Raw genomic sequence first — 12,004 nt, 5'->3', positions numbered from 1 at the left:
CCTGAATTGTCAGGATGAGCGTACCCTATCGCACTGTCTCAATGGTAAGAGAGGGGAGATAAACTCTTAAGTCCAAATCCTAAACCCTCTAGCCAATTGTCCTAATTGATAATTAGGACAAGTATCTGAGTTAGTACCCTCCGAATGCATCAAATGATGCAATTTTGTGATTATAACCTTTTTGTTTGATGTGGTATGTATTTTTCTATGATGGGTTTTCGTATGTTGCTTTATGAGTCCTTGGTGTATTTTTCTATTAATTAAGTCTAATTAGAAAGACAAATTAATGATTTAATTTAATAAGGAATTATTATGATATCTTTATATTTAATTAATTAATTAATTAATTAAATAAAAGAATTAAAGTTGGAAATTAAAGTTTAAGATATATTTAGAATAGGATAATATTTATTTAATTTAATAATAATATATTTGGAGTTCATTTTTAAATAAATGCTAAGTATTATTGTTATTTAAATTAATTAAATATGTTATCAATTAAGTTCTAAAATAAATTAAAAAGTTGAAAGATATTAATTTTATTAAGAATTCTAGATCGCATGATCTAAACATGAGTTAAATATAAGAATTAAATTAAAAGATTAAATTATAAAAATTAATAATGTTATTTTAATTTCTTAAAAGTGCACATAAGATTTAAAGTAATAAATTAATTAAGAATTGAAGTCAAGTGAAATTTTAAATAAAGTTATTTAATCATTCAACTTAATGTGCATGAAAGTTGAATGCAAAAGAATTAGAAAAGATAATAAAAGTTAATTTGAGTTAACTGAGTTGTGCAAAGAGTCTTCTCGGGTAAACGCACAATTAGTGCCCCGAATTGAGGAGAATTTGCTTATCACAACTTTGGGGGTTCATTTTTTTAGAGAGAGGAATTTGGACGGGAATTAGGAGGAAGACAATTTTTGGAAGAAAATTTCAAAAGGCTGATACGAAGAAAGTCTCGAAGGGAAAGGTTATTGAGAGGAGCGAATTCGCATACAGTTTTCTAGAGGTTGCATAATAGCATCAGGATCAGGTAGGGTCTTGTGTTTTTTATCCATTAAATTTGCAATTATCCCTTCCTGCCTTCTTCGTGTCTGGGGTTTGTAGATATGAATTCTCTGTTATAAAAGTTTTAAGCTTTCAATCTTGTGAAGCTATTAATTATTCGTCAATAATTTCTGTATCCATGGAGACTGGATGAATTAATTAGAACCCTTGTTTTTCCTGATTTAGAAATTAAGATCTAATTTGATAAGGGTTTTGTTTTTAATGAAATTGAAAAGTTCTAGATAAATAAATAAATAAATAAATAAATAAATAAATATATATATATATATATATATTTATATTTTTCATATTTACCCTTTTGAAGAAATTGCTTTATAAAAAAAAAAAAAAAAAAGAATTTAACAAAATTATTTTTGTTAAAATAAAATTTATTTTATTGTTTAGAATAAAATCAAATCAAATTTAAAAAAACATATATATATATATAAATATATATATATATATTTAAATATTATATAGTGGGGGGGAGGGAATTACCCCGTACCCGCCCCCACTGTCGGCGCAGGCCGACAGTACCTGCGTCGCAGGTACTGCGACGACAGGTACAGAGTACCTGGCAGGCCTGCGGCCAAAGCCGACGGGCTTTAAACGTGGGGAAGAATTTAATTCCATTTTTTTTTTTTTTTAAATTTTTTTTAATGATTAAAAAAACGAAATTTTATTTAATTAAAAATTTTAAATAATAAAAATTATAATATATTCAATTTTTATAATATATTAAACTTTTTAAATATTTAATAAATAAATATTAATTGCATAGATATAGTTGTAGATTTTAATTTATTAATAATTTTGTTTAAATATTAATAAATTAACAATTAGTAGTGGGATTAAAATAATTAATTAGATCTAATGAATATTGATTAATTTAATTAAAATTAGTTTAATTAAGTTAATTAATAATGAATTTTATTTGACTAAATTATAAATTTGGATATTGATTTAATGAAAGTTATTATAGAAATGGGTTATTCGAAAAAGGGTAGTTGTGAAAACTTTGTTACTTGAATTCGACATTAAACTAAATCACAAACCTTACCTTAACTTAAATAATATACTTTCAGATCCAATCTCTGAGACTTTGATGTTGTCTTTATACTTTGAATGTTTTGGGGTTGGTTTAGCGTTGACCAGTTCAGGTTGTTACCAGAGGCTCGGAGTTTGTGAATGTGATGTCTTGATGATTTGGTCTCGATCTTTCTTAAACCTGACCATGGTAATGTGATGAAGTGCTCTATGACATGATTGTGTTTACTGTTTGTGATTGCTTTCCAGTTCCTTGTGTGAAGCTGAGATGTATGTATTTGAGAATACCTAACTTAACCATTTCTGAGTCTCGATCAGTTATACTTGTATTACTTTCTGGTTGCTCATTAGAGAACCATTGGATTTTGTGACTTATCATTGATGCCTTCAGTTGCTAATAGAGAACTGTCGTGATTACTTGATTACTATTTGATGTTATCTGTTGCTCATGAAGAACTGATATATTTCGTGGATTATCTTTTTATGATATTTTCAGTTGCTCGCATAGGACTGAGATGGTTTTATTATGATTCTTTGATTTATGAGTTCATGAGCTAGGGTAGGTTATCTATGTGTAGAATCGGGAAGTGGCTTGCAATGGGGGTCGGAGCCCTAAGTGGCTGCCTTGAGAAACCCATTGTAAGTCATTTTTAATAAGTGAAAACATTTACACTAAATGAGAGAAAATGAACCTAATAAGATAATTGTATGTTCTCTCCCATGCCATGAGTGCTAGTACAGACTAGGATGGGGTAGAGAGGACGCTTGGTTACGACCTTGCATACCATAGTATGCCTCGTCAGTACGAGAGGATACTAGTGGCCGCAGGATCAGTAGGGACCCGGGATTCCTAAGGGATTGCTCGGGTAACTTCTACATGACTTTTGCGATGACACTTTCCCGCTTGCATATTAGGTTTCCTACGTGTCTTGTGGTACCTCTGGGATTTAGATGTCGATCTTTTTAGGAACCCTTGAGTTGGCATACTTATAGGATCTCCTGGACTTAGAAAGTATTTATGATTATAGGTTTTGTTATCCTATTTGGGACTTGAGACTATCTCCTCAGCGCGGTGGGAGTGGACCATTTAGGTTCCACGCGGTCGGGTGGTAGTGCTTTTACTCTTACCATTGAGATCCGTTCCGTGGTCACCGTGGCTGGAGTTTTCGTGATTGGCATTTACCTACACTATGTTCTTGGATTAGTATGATGGATGATTAGATTTTATGATAGATGTTTTATCATTATGGATGTATGGATGTATCATGTATGGTGAATAATTTTCATATATTTTTACTGTACTTTGTATCATGGATTTGAGGATGTTGTATCTTGATCTTTACATATGTATATTCTTTTAAGTCTTTCATACCCTGTGACATGTACAGTGGATGAATGAGCATTCCGAATTAATTTGCCAAGGAGCATTCGGAACAAATGTATATTATGGACATTGGAGTTTCTGATTATTCTTCTATATGTATGTGTTAGTTGTTAGACTTAGAATTAATTAAATTTAAACGTGACTCAACGTCTTGGGATCTTTAAGAAATGTAACTTGCAATGTATGTTTGTCGATGATTACATGTTATTGCTTCCGCTACTATTTGTTTGATGTGTATGTCATACTTTCTTACTTTAAAAAAAAAAAAAAAAAAAAAAAAAATGTTTAGTAAACTTAGTGAAACTTTAGGTTAATTCTTTTGGATCCCTTGGCGGGGCGTTACATCTGGTATCAGAGCCCAGGTTTCTACATTGGGAGCTCTGGGTATATTGGAACGCCACTAGTGTTAACTAGTTGAATAAAAATGCAAACCTTAAACTAAAACTTGAAGCTAGTTGAACTGAAACTGTATATAAACTATTAGTTACCTATTTTATTCATACTTCAACACTCAAAACTTCAAAACTGAAATTATACTTAAACTGAAATTATAGGTAAACTGAAAACTGAAAATATCTTGTTTGCAAAACATGTGTCTTTTATCTATGTATTTCAGTAGTATGTTTCATGATTATTTTAGCATCTTGTGTCTTGGATATTATTGTAGGATGGTATCTGGGACGAGATCTTCCGTTAGGGGCCGTAGCCTTGGCCGTGGCAGAGGTCGTGGACGAGGCAGAGATGTTAGTGTTCATGAGTCTATCCATGAGAGCCCCATTCAGGAAGAGAATAGGGAAGAGCATGTCAGTGAGCATCAGGAAGAGAACCACAATGAGGGACATGCCGACTCTGAGGAGGTTGATCTGAGGCAAATGATGCGGACCCTTATTGATCGCTTACCTCCTGTTCTTGAGCAGGATAGAGCACACCAGGATGGACATGAGCATAGACGCAGATCTAGGAGTCCTCAGAAGGACCGACATAGATTCATAGTATCTTCTCAGATGAAGGATCTTCAGAGGTCCAAGATCAAACCCTTTAATGGGCAAGGTTCTGGGTATGTAGCTGAGCAGTGGCTTATTGCCCTTGACAGGATTTTTGCTATGCAGGACTTTGACAGTAATGTCAAAGCGAGGTTTGCCATTACCAATCTGGAGTTATTTGGAGCCACCTGGTGGAGTATTGAGGAGAAGAAGTTGGGCATTGACATGGGTAGTGTCACTTGGGAGATTTTCTTGGAGAGTTTTCATGAGCGATTCCTACCAGAGGAATGGAAGCAGCATAGAGCAGATGAGTTCCATAACCTGAGACAGTTCACTATGACCGTTGTAGAGTATGAGCGCAAGTTCTATGAGCTCATGCCTTTTTCGGGATTCAGTGATAACCCAGCACAGTTGGCACAACATTTCATTCGAGGATTGAACAACCGTTTTATTGGGGGTGTTAAGGTATTTGAGCCTAAGACCCTCAAGGATGCGGTACATCGAGCTATCCTGGTAGAGCAGAGTGTCAACTTTGGGCAAGGAGGATTTGTGGGAGCGCCTACTATAGCAGGATCTAAGGGCAACCACAATTCCGGTGGAGTCAGGAAGCCTCCCTTCCCTAGGAGGAATCAGTATTCTCAGCTGCATTCTCAGCAGCAGCCTCAGCAGCATAAGGGATTTTACCCTCAGGCACAGAGTGGTGGCGGTGGATCCAACCCTAGGATCAATCGCAATGCTCAACGTAATAGGCAGAATCAGCAATCTCGGCCTGCACAGAGCAACCAGTCTTTTGCTAGCAGGGGTAGTCACCAGCGGTCGAATGCACCACCTATAGGGAGAGGATCTGGCAGAGGCACGGGATGTTATTCATGTGGACAGATTGGTCATATTGCAGCATATTGCCCACAGCGAGCATCTCAGTATTCAGGACCCAGGCCAGCAGCATCTGAGCCTACAGTCGGAAATACAGGTGGATCTCATAGAGTTTTTGCAGCGGTGGATCACCGTCAGGCAGACCATCAGGGGACAGTAGTCGAGACTACAGGAGCTATCCGAGGTACACCTCTCTTTGTATTATTTGATTCAGGTGCTACAGATTCTTTCATTTCTCCATCTCTAGTTGATAAGTGTAAGCTGGAGTTGGTTAAGCAAGACCATGGTTGGCAAGTGGAACTAGCCTCAGGTGCTAAAGTTTCCACAGATTCAGTAGTTCACAAGTGTGGACTTAGCATAGGAGGGTTCGAGACTTCAGTCGATTTTCGAGTTATTCCTCTTGGCTCCTACGATGTGGTCTTAGGTATGGATTGGCTTGGCTCTCATAGGGCTAGTATTGACTGCAGAAAGAAGACCATTTTGTGTCAGGATGACCAAGGGAAGGATGTGGAGATTGTGGGGATACCGAGGCCTATATCCCTACGGATGATCTCTGCTATGCAACTTAAGCGAAGCTTTCGAAAGGGGTGTCAGGTATTTGCCGTTTCGGTAAATGAGCTTGATGAGGAAGAATCTACGAGGAAGACCCTAGATCACCCTATTTTACAGGAGTATGTTGATGTCTTTCCGAGTGAGATTCCAGGCATGCCTCCGAAGAGAGACATTGATTTTAGCATTGAGCTCACTCCAGGAGCGGAACCTATTTCTAGAGCTCCTTACCGTATGACCACTCAAGAGCTAAGTGAGTTGCGTTTGCAGTTAGAGGAACTTTTGGCCAAGGGTAGTATTCGACCTAGTGTATCACCATGGGGAGCTCCAGTGCTCTTTGTGAAGAAGAAGGATGGCTCTTTGCGCCTTTGCATTGATTACAGATAGCTGAATAAGGTGACAATAAAGAACAGGTATCCTTTACCTAAAATTGATGATTTATTTGATCAGATCAAGGGAGCTACAGTGTTCTCTAAGATTGATCTTAAGTCAGGATACCATCAACTTCGCATCAAGGAGGCTGATATTCATAAGACCGCCTTTCGAACTCGCTACGGGCATTATGAGTTCACAGTGGTACCCTTTGGGCTGACGAACGCTCCATCAGTTTTCATGTGCTTAATGAATGGGGTGTTCCGTTCCTATCTTGATAGATTTGTTCTTGTGTTCCTCGATGATATTCTGATATATTCTAAGTCCCAAAAGGAACATGAGGAACATTTGAGTTTAGTTTTGCAGTGCTTGAGAGATAATCAACTTTATGCCAATGCGGCAAAGTGTGATTTCTTTCAATCAGAGATACAGTATTTGGGACACGTTATTTCAGGCGAAGGTATCTCTGTAGACCCTGCGAAGATCCAGGCAATAGTCGATTGGCCTGCACCCACTACTGTGTCGGAGATTCGTAGTTTCATGGGTCTAGCTGGGTATTACCGCAGATTTGTTCAAAACTTCTCCAGAATAGCACACCCTATTACCTCCCTTCAGAGGAAAGGAAAGAAGTTTCTTTGGACAGAAAAGTGTGTAGAAGCATTTCAGAAACTCAAAGAGCTTCTGACCAGTGCACCGATCTTAGCTGTACCTGATCCAGAAGGTGAGTTCATGGTGTGTACCGATGCTTCCCTCGAGGGTATTGGAGCAGTTCTAATGCAGAATGGTCGAGTGATTGCATATGAGTCACGCAAACTCAAGGATCATGAGTTGAATTATCCTACACATGACCTTGAGTTAGCAGCAGTAGTTCATGCCTTAGTGAGATGGAGACATTTCTTGTTGGGACACAGATTTGAACTACATAGCGATCATCGTAGTCTTCAGTACATATTCACGCAGCCTAATCTGAATGCTAGGCAAAGGCGTTGGATGGAGTTTTTGTGCGAGTATGACTTTGAGGTGAAGTATATCCAGGGGAAGGAGAATGTCGTAGCTGATGCTTTGAGTCGCAGGAAACATGTGATATCATCTATGACTCTTAGTGTCGATTTGAGATGTCAGATACTTCAGGCACTCCCCACTGATTCATGGTATCTGGAGGTGTGCAGTGAGATCAATTCAGGGAGATCCTTGGAGGGAAAGTTTTCAGGCTATGTCCTAGAGTCAGATGGCCTTTTGAGACTTTCAGGAAGGATCTATGTGCCGCTACTGGATGAGCTTCGCATATTGATCCTATCAGAGGCCCATCGTGCACCTTACTCGGCACATCCAGGTGTCAAGAAGATGCATGCAGATTTGCGACGTTTATTCTTTTGGTCCGGGATGAAGCGCGACATTGCTGATTTTGTGGCTAGATGTCTTGAGTGTCAGAGAGTCAAGGCAGAACACCAGCATCCGGCAGGACTTTTGCAACCGAATCTCATTCCTTCATGGAAGTGGGACATCATCTCTATGGATTTCATAGTAGGATTACCTATGACTCTTCGTCGTCATGATGCTATCATGGTCACCGTTGATCGGTTGACCAAGGTGGCACATTTTGCACCAATCAGGTCTTCCTACACTGCAGCTTCAGTAGCTAATGTCTTCATGCGTGACATTGTGAGACTACATGGTATTCCCCGAAAGATCATTTCGGATAGGGATCATGTTTTCACTTCCGCATTTTGGACATCACTACAGCATGATCTTGGAGCACAGTTGAACTTCAGTTCAGCATATCACCCAGAGACAGATGGGCAGACAAAGAGAGTGAATCAGGTTCTCGAGGATATGTTGAGGATGTACGTGATGGATAGGCAGACTCATTGGCAGGACTATCTCTACCTAGTGGAGTTTGCTTACAACAACGGGTATCACAGTTCTATTGGCATGGCACCTTTCCAAGCCTTATATGGACGCCCTTGTCGTACACCTTTGAGTTGGGATAGCCTTGAGGATCGCATCCTGTTGGGCCCAGAGATGCTTCGTGACATGGAGCAACAGGTGGTGCGTATCCTAGAGCACTTGACAACGGCACAGGATAGGCAGAAGAAGTATGCCGATGCTCATAGGTCAGATAAGCAGTTTGCTGTGGGTGAGAAGGTTTTCTTGAGAGTGCGTCCGCGGAAGAGTCCGATCCGTTATGGAAAGGGCTCGAAGCTAGCACCTCGCTTTGTGGGACCATTCGATATTCTTGAGAGGATTGGTCCAGTTGCCTATCGTCTTGCTTTACCGCCCAGCCTTGCTCGCATTCACGATGTTTTCCATGTTTCAGTACTTAGACTGTATATTCCTGATGTTGTACATATTCTTGATTGGAATGCATTATAGGTAGAGGACGGGCAGCTGGCTTTGGAGCCAAGTCGTATTCTGGAGCAGCGGGAGTTGACCCTCAGGGGTCGAACCATAGAGCAGGTAAGGGTCCAATGGGACCCTACTGATGACTCTTCAGCGACATGGGAGGATGCATCTAGATTACGGGATTTATATCCCTATTTGTTTATAGGCTTCCAGGAGTAAGCCTAAGTCTAGGGGGGGTGGATGTAGTGCCTGCCCCTAGTTTACATTTTTCGAGCTACATTTATGTTATGATTGCCAAACTCTTTTAGGCCAATTTATGTTTGATGAGTAGTATTATTATTTTAGAGATTATCAGATGATGTTTACACTCAGTTTATTATATGATGAGATTACTTGGTACTCTATATTTCATGCATGTATGATGATTATTCAATGGTTTTAGTTATCGATGATGATTAGTTAGATGGCTTATTATTTCATGTGCCTCTTATGGATACTTACCCCATACTGCATGTGTATGGTGTGCGTGCTGTTTTATTTATGTATGGTGTTTCTGATATGGTTAAGGAAGGGAGTCGTAGTCACCTGCTAGTCGGGATCTACACGATGCACCACTTCCTGCCATTGCCTGTTTAGCTTAGAATATTGTGTTTGTACATGCGTGGATTTTATGCAGGTTGCAGGTACCGGGTATCGACTTCCCTGAATTGTCAGGATGAGTGTACCCTATCGCACTGTCTCAATGGTAAGAGAGGGGAGATAAACTATTAAGTCCAAATCCGAAACCCTCTAGCCAATTGTCCTAATTGATAATTAGGACAAGTATCTGAGTTAGTACCCTCCGAATGCATCAAATGATGTAATTTTGTGATTATAACCTTTTTGTTTGATGTGGTATGTATTTTTCTATGATGGGTTTTCGTATGTTGCTTTATGAGTCCTTGGTGTATTTTTCTATTAATTAAGTCTAATTAAAAAGACAAATTAATGATTTAATTTAATAAGGAATTATTATGATATCTTTATATTTAATTAATTAATTAATTAATTAAATAAAAGAATTAAAGTTGGAAATTAAAGTTTAAGATATATTTAGAATAGGATAATATTTATTTAATTTAATAATAATATATTTGGAGTTCATTTTTAAATAAATGCTAAGTATTATTGTTATTTAAATTAATTAAATATGTTATCAATTAAGTTCTAAAATAAATTAAAAAGTTGAAAGATATTAATTTTATTAAGAATTCTAGATCGCATGATCTAAACATGAGTTAAATATAAGAATTAAATTAAAAGATTAAATTATAAAAATTAATAATGTTATTTTAATTTTTTAAAAGTGCACATAAGATTTAAAGTAATAAATTAATTAAGAATTGAAGTCAAGTGAAATTTTAAATAAAGTTATTTAATCATTCAACTTAATGTGCATGAAAGTTGAATGCAAAAGAATTAGAAAAGATAATAAAAGTTAATTTGAGTTAACTGAGTTGTGCAAAGAGTCTTCTCGGGTAAACGCACAATTAGTGCCCCAAATTGAGGAGAATTTGCTTATCACAACTTTGGGGGTTCATTTTTTTAGAGAGAGGAATTTGGACGGGAATTAGGAGGAAGACAATTTTTGGAAGAAAATTTCAGAAGGCTGATACGAAGAAAGTCTCGAAGGGAAAGGTTATTGAGAGGAGCGAATTCGCATACAGTTTTCTGGAGGTTGCATAATAGCATCAGGATCAGGTAGGGTCTTGTGTTTTTTATCCATTAAATTTGCAATTATCCCTTCCTGCCTTCTTCGTGTCTGGGGTTTGTAGATATGAATTCTCTGTTATAAAAGTTTTAAGCTTTCAATCTTGTGAAGCTATTAATTATTCGTCAATAATTTCTGTATCCATGGAGACTGGATGAATTAATTAGAACCCTTGTTTTTCCTGATTTAGAAATTAAGATCTAATTTGATAAGGGTTTTGTTTTTAATGAAATTGAAAAGTTCTAGATAAATAAAAAAAAATTAAAAAAAATAATAAATAAATAAATAAATAAATAAATATATATATATATATATATATATATATATATATATATTTATATTTTTCATATTTACCCTTTTGAAGAAATTGCTTTATAAAAAAAAAAAAAAAAAAAGAATTTAACAAAATTATTTTTGTTAAAATAAAATTTATTTTATTGTTTAGAATAAAATCAAATCAAATTTAAAAAAATATATATATATATATAAAAAAAAATATATATATATTTAAATATTATATAGTGGGGGGGAGGGAATTACCCCGTACCCGCCTCCACTGTCGGCGCAGGCCGATAGTACCTGCGTCGCAGGTACTGCGACGACAGGTACAGAGTACCTGCCGCCGCAGGCCCTGCGACTGCAGGCCTGCGGCCAAAGCCGACGGGCTTTAAACGTGGGAAAGAATTTAATTCCGTTTTTTATTTTTTTTAAATTTTTTTTAATGATTAAAAAAATGAAATTTTATTTAATTAAAAATTTTAAATAATAAAAATTATAATATATTCAATTTTTATAATATATTAAACTTTTTAAATATTTAATAAATAAATATTAATTGCATAGATATAGTTGTAGATTTTAATTTATTAATAATTTTGTTTAAATATTAATAAATTAACAATTAGTAGTGGGATTAAAATAATTAATTAGATCTAATGAATATTGATTAATTTAATTAAAATTAGTTTAATTAAGTTAATTAATAATGAATTTTATTTGACTAAATTATAAATTTGGATATTGATTTAATGAAAGTTATTATAGAAATGGGTTATTCGAAAAAGGGTAGTTGTGAAAACTTTGTTACTTGAATTCGACATTAAACTAAATCACAAACCTTACCTTAACTTAAATAATATACTTTCAGATCCAATCTCTGAGACTTTGATGTTGTCTTTATACTTTGAATGTTTTGGGGTTGGTTTAGCGTTGACCAGTTCAGGTTGTTACCAGAGGCTCGGGGTTTGTGAATGTGATGTCTTGATGATTTGGTCTCGATCTTTCTTAAACCTGACCATGGTAATGTGATGAAGTGCTCTATGACATGATTGTGTTTACTGTTTGTGATTGCTTTCCAGTTCCTTGTGTGAAGCTGAGATGTATGTATTTGAGAATACCTAACTTAACCATTTCTGAGTCTCGATCAGTTATACTTGTATTACTTTCTGGTTGCTCATTAGAGAACCATTGGATTTTGTGACTTATCATTGATGCCTTCAGTTGCTAATAGAGAACTGTCGTGATTACTTGATTACTATTTGATGTTATCTGTTGCTCATGAAGAACTGATATATTTCGTGGATTATCTTTTTATGATATTTTCAGTTGCTCGCATAGGACTGAGATGGTTTTATTATGATTCTTTGATTT

This window comes from Cupressus sempervirens, chromosome 11 (assembly GCF_028749045.1).
Source record: "Cupressus sempervirens isolate cs-2001-9-10 chromosome 11, ASM2874904v1, whole genome shotgun sequence".
NCBI classification, from domain to species: domain Eukaryota; kingdom Viridiplantae; phylum Streptophyta; class Pinopsida; order Cupressales; family Cupressaceae; genus Cupressus; species Cupressus sempervirens.
Note: the sequence above shows the minus strand (reverse complement) of the source record.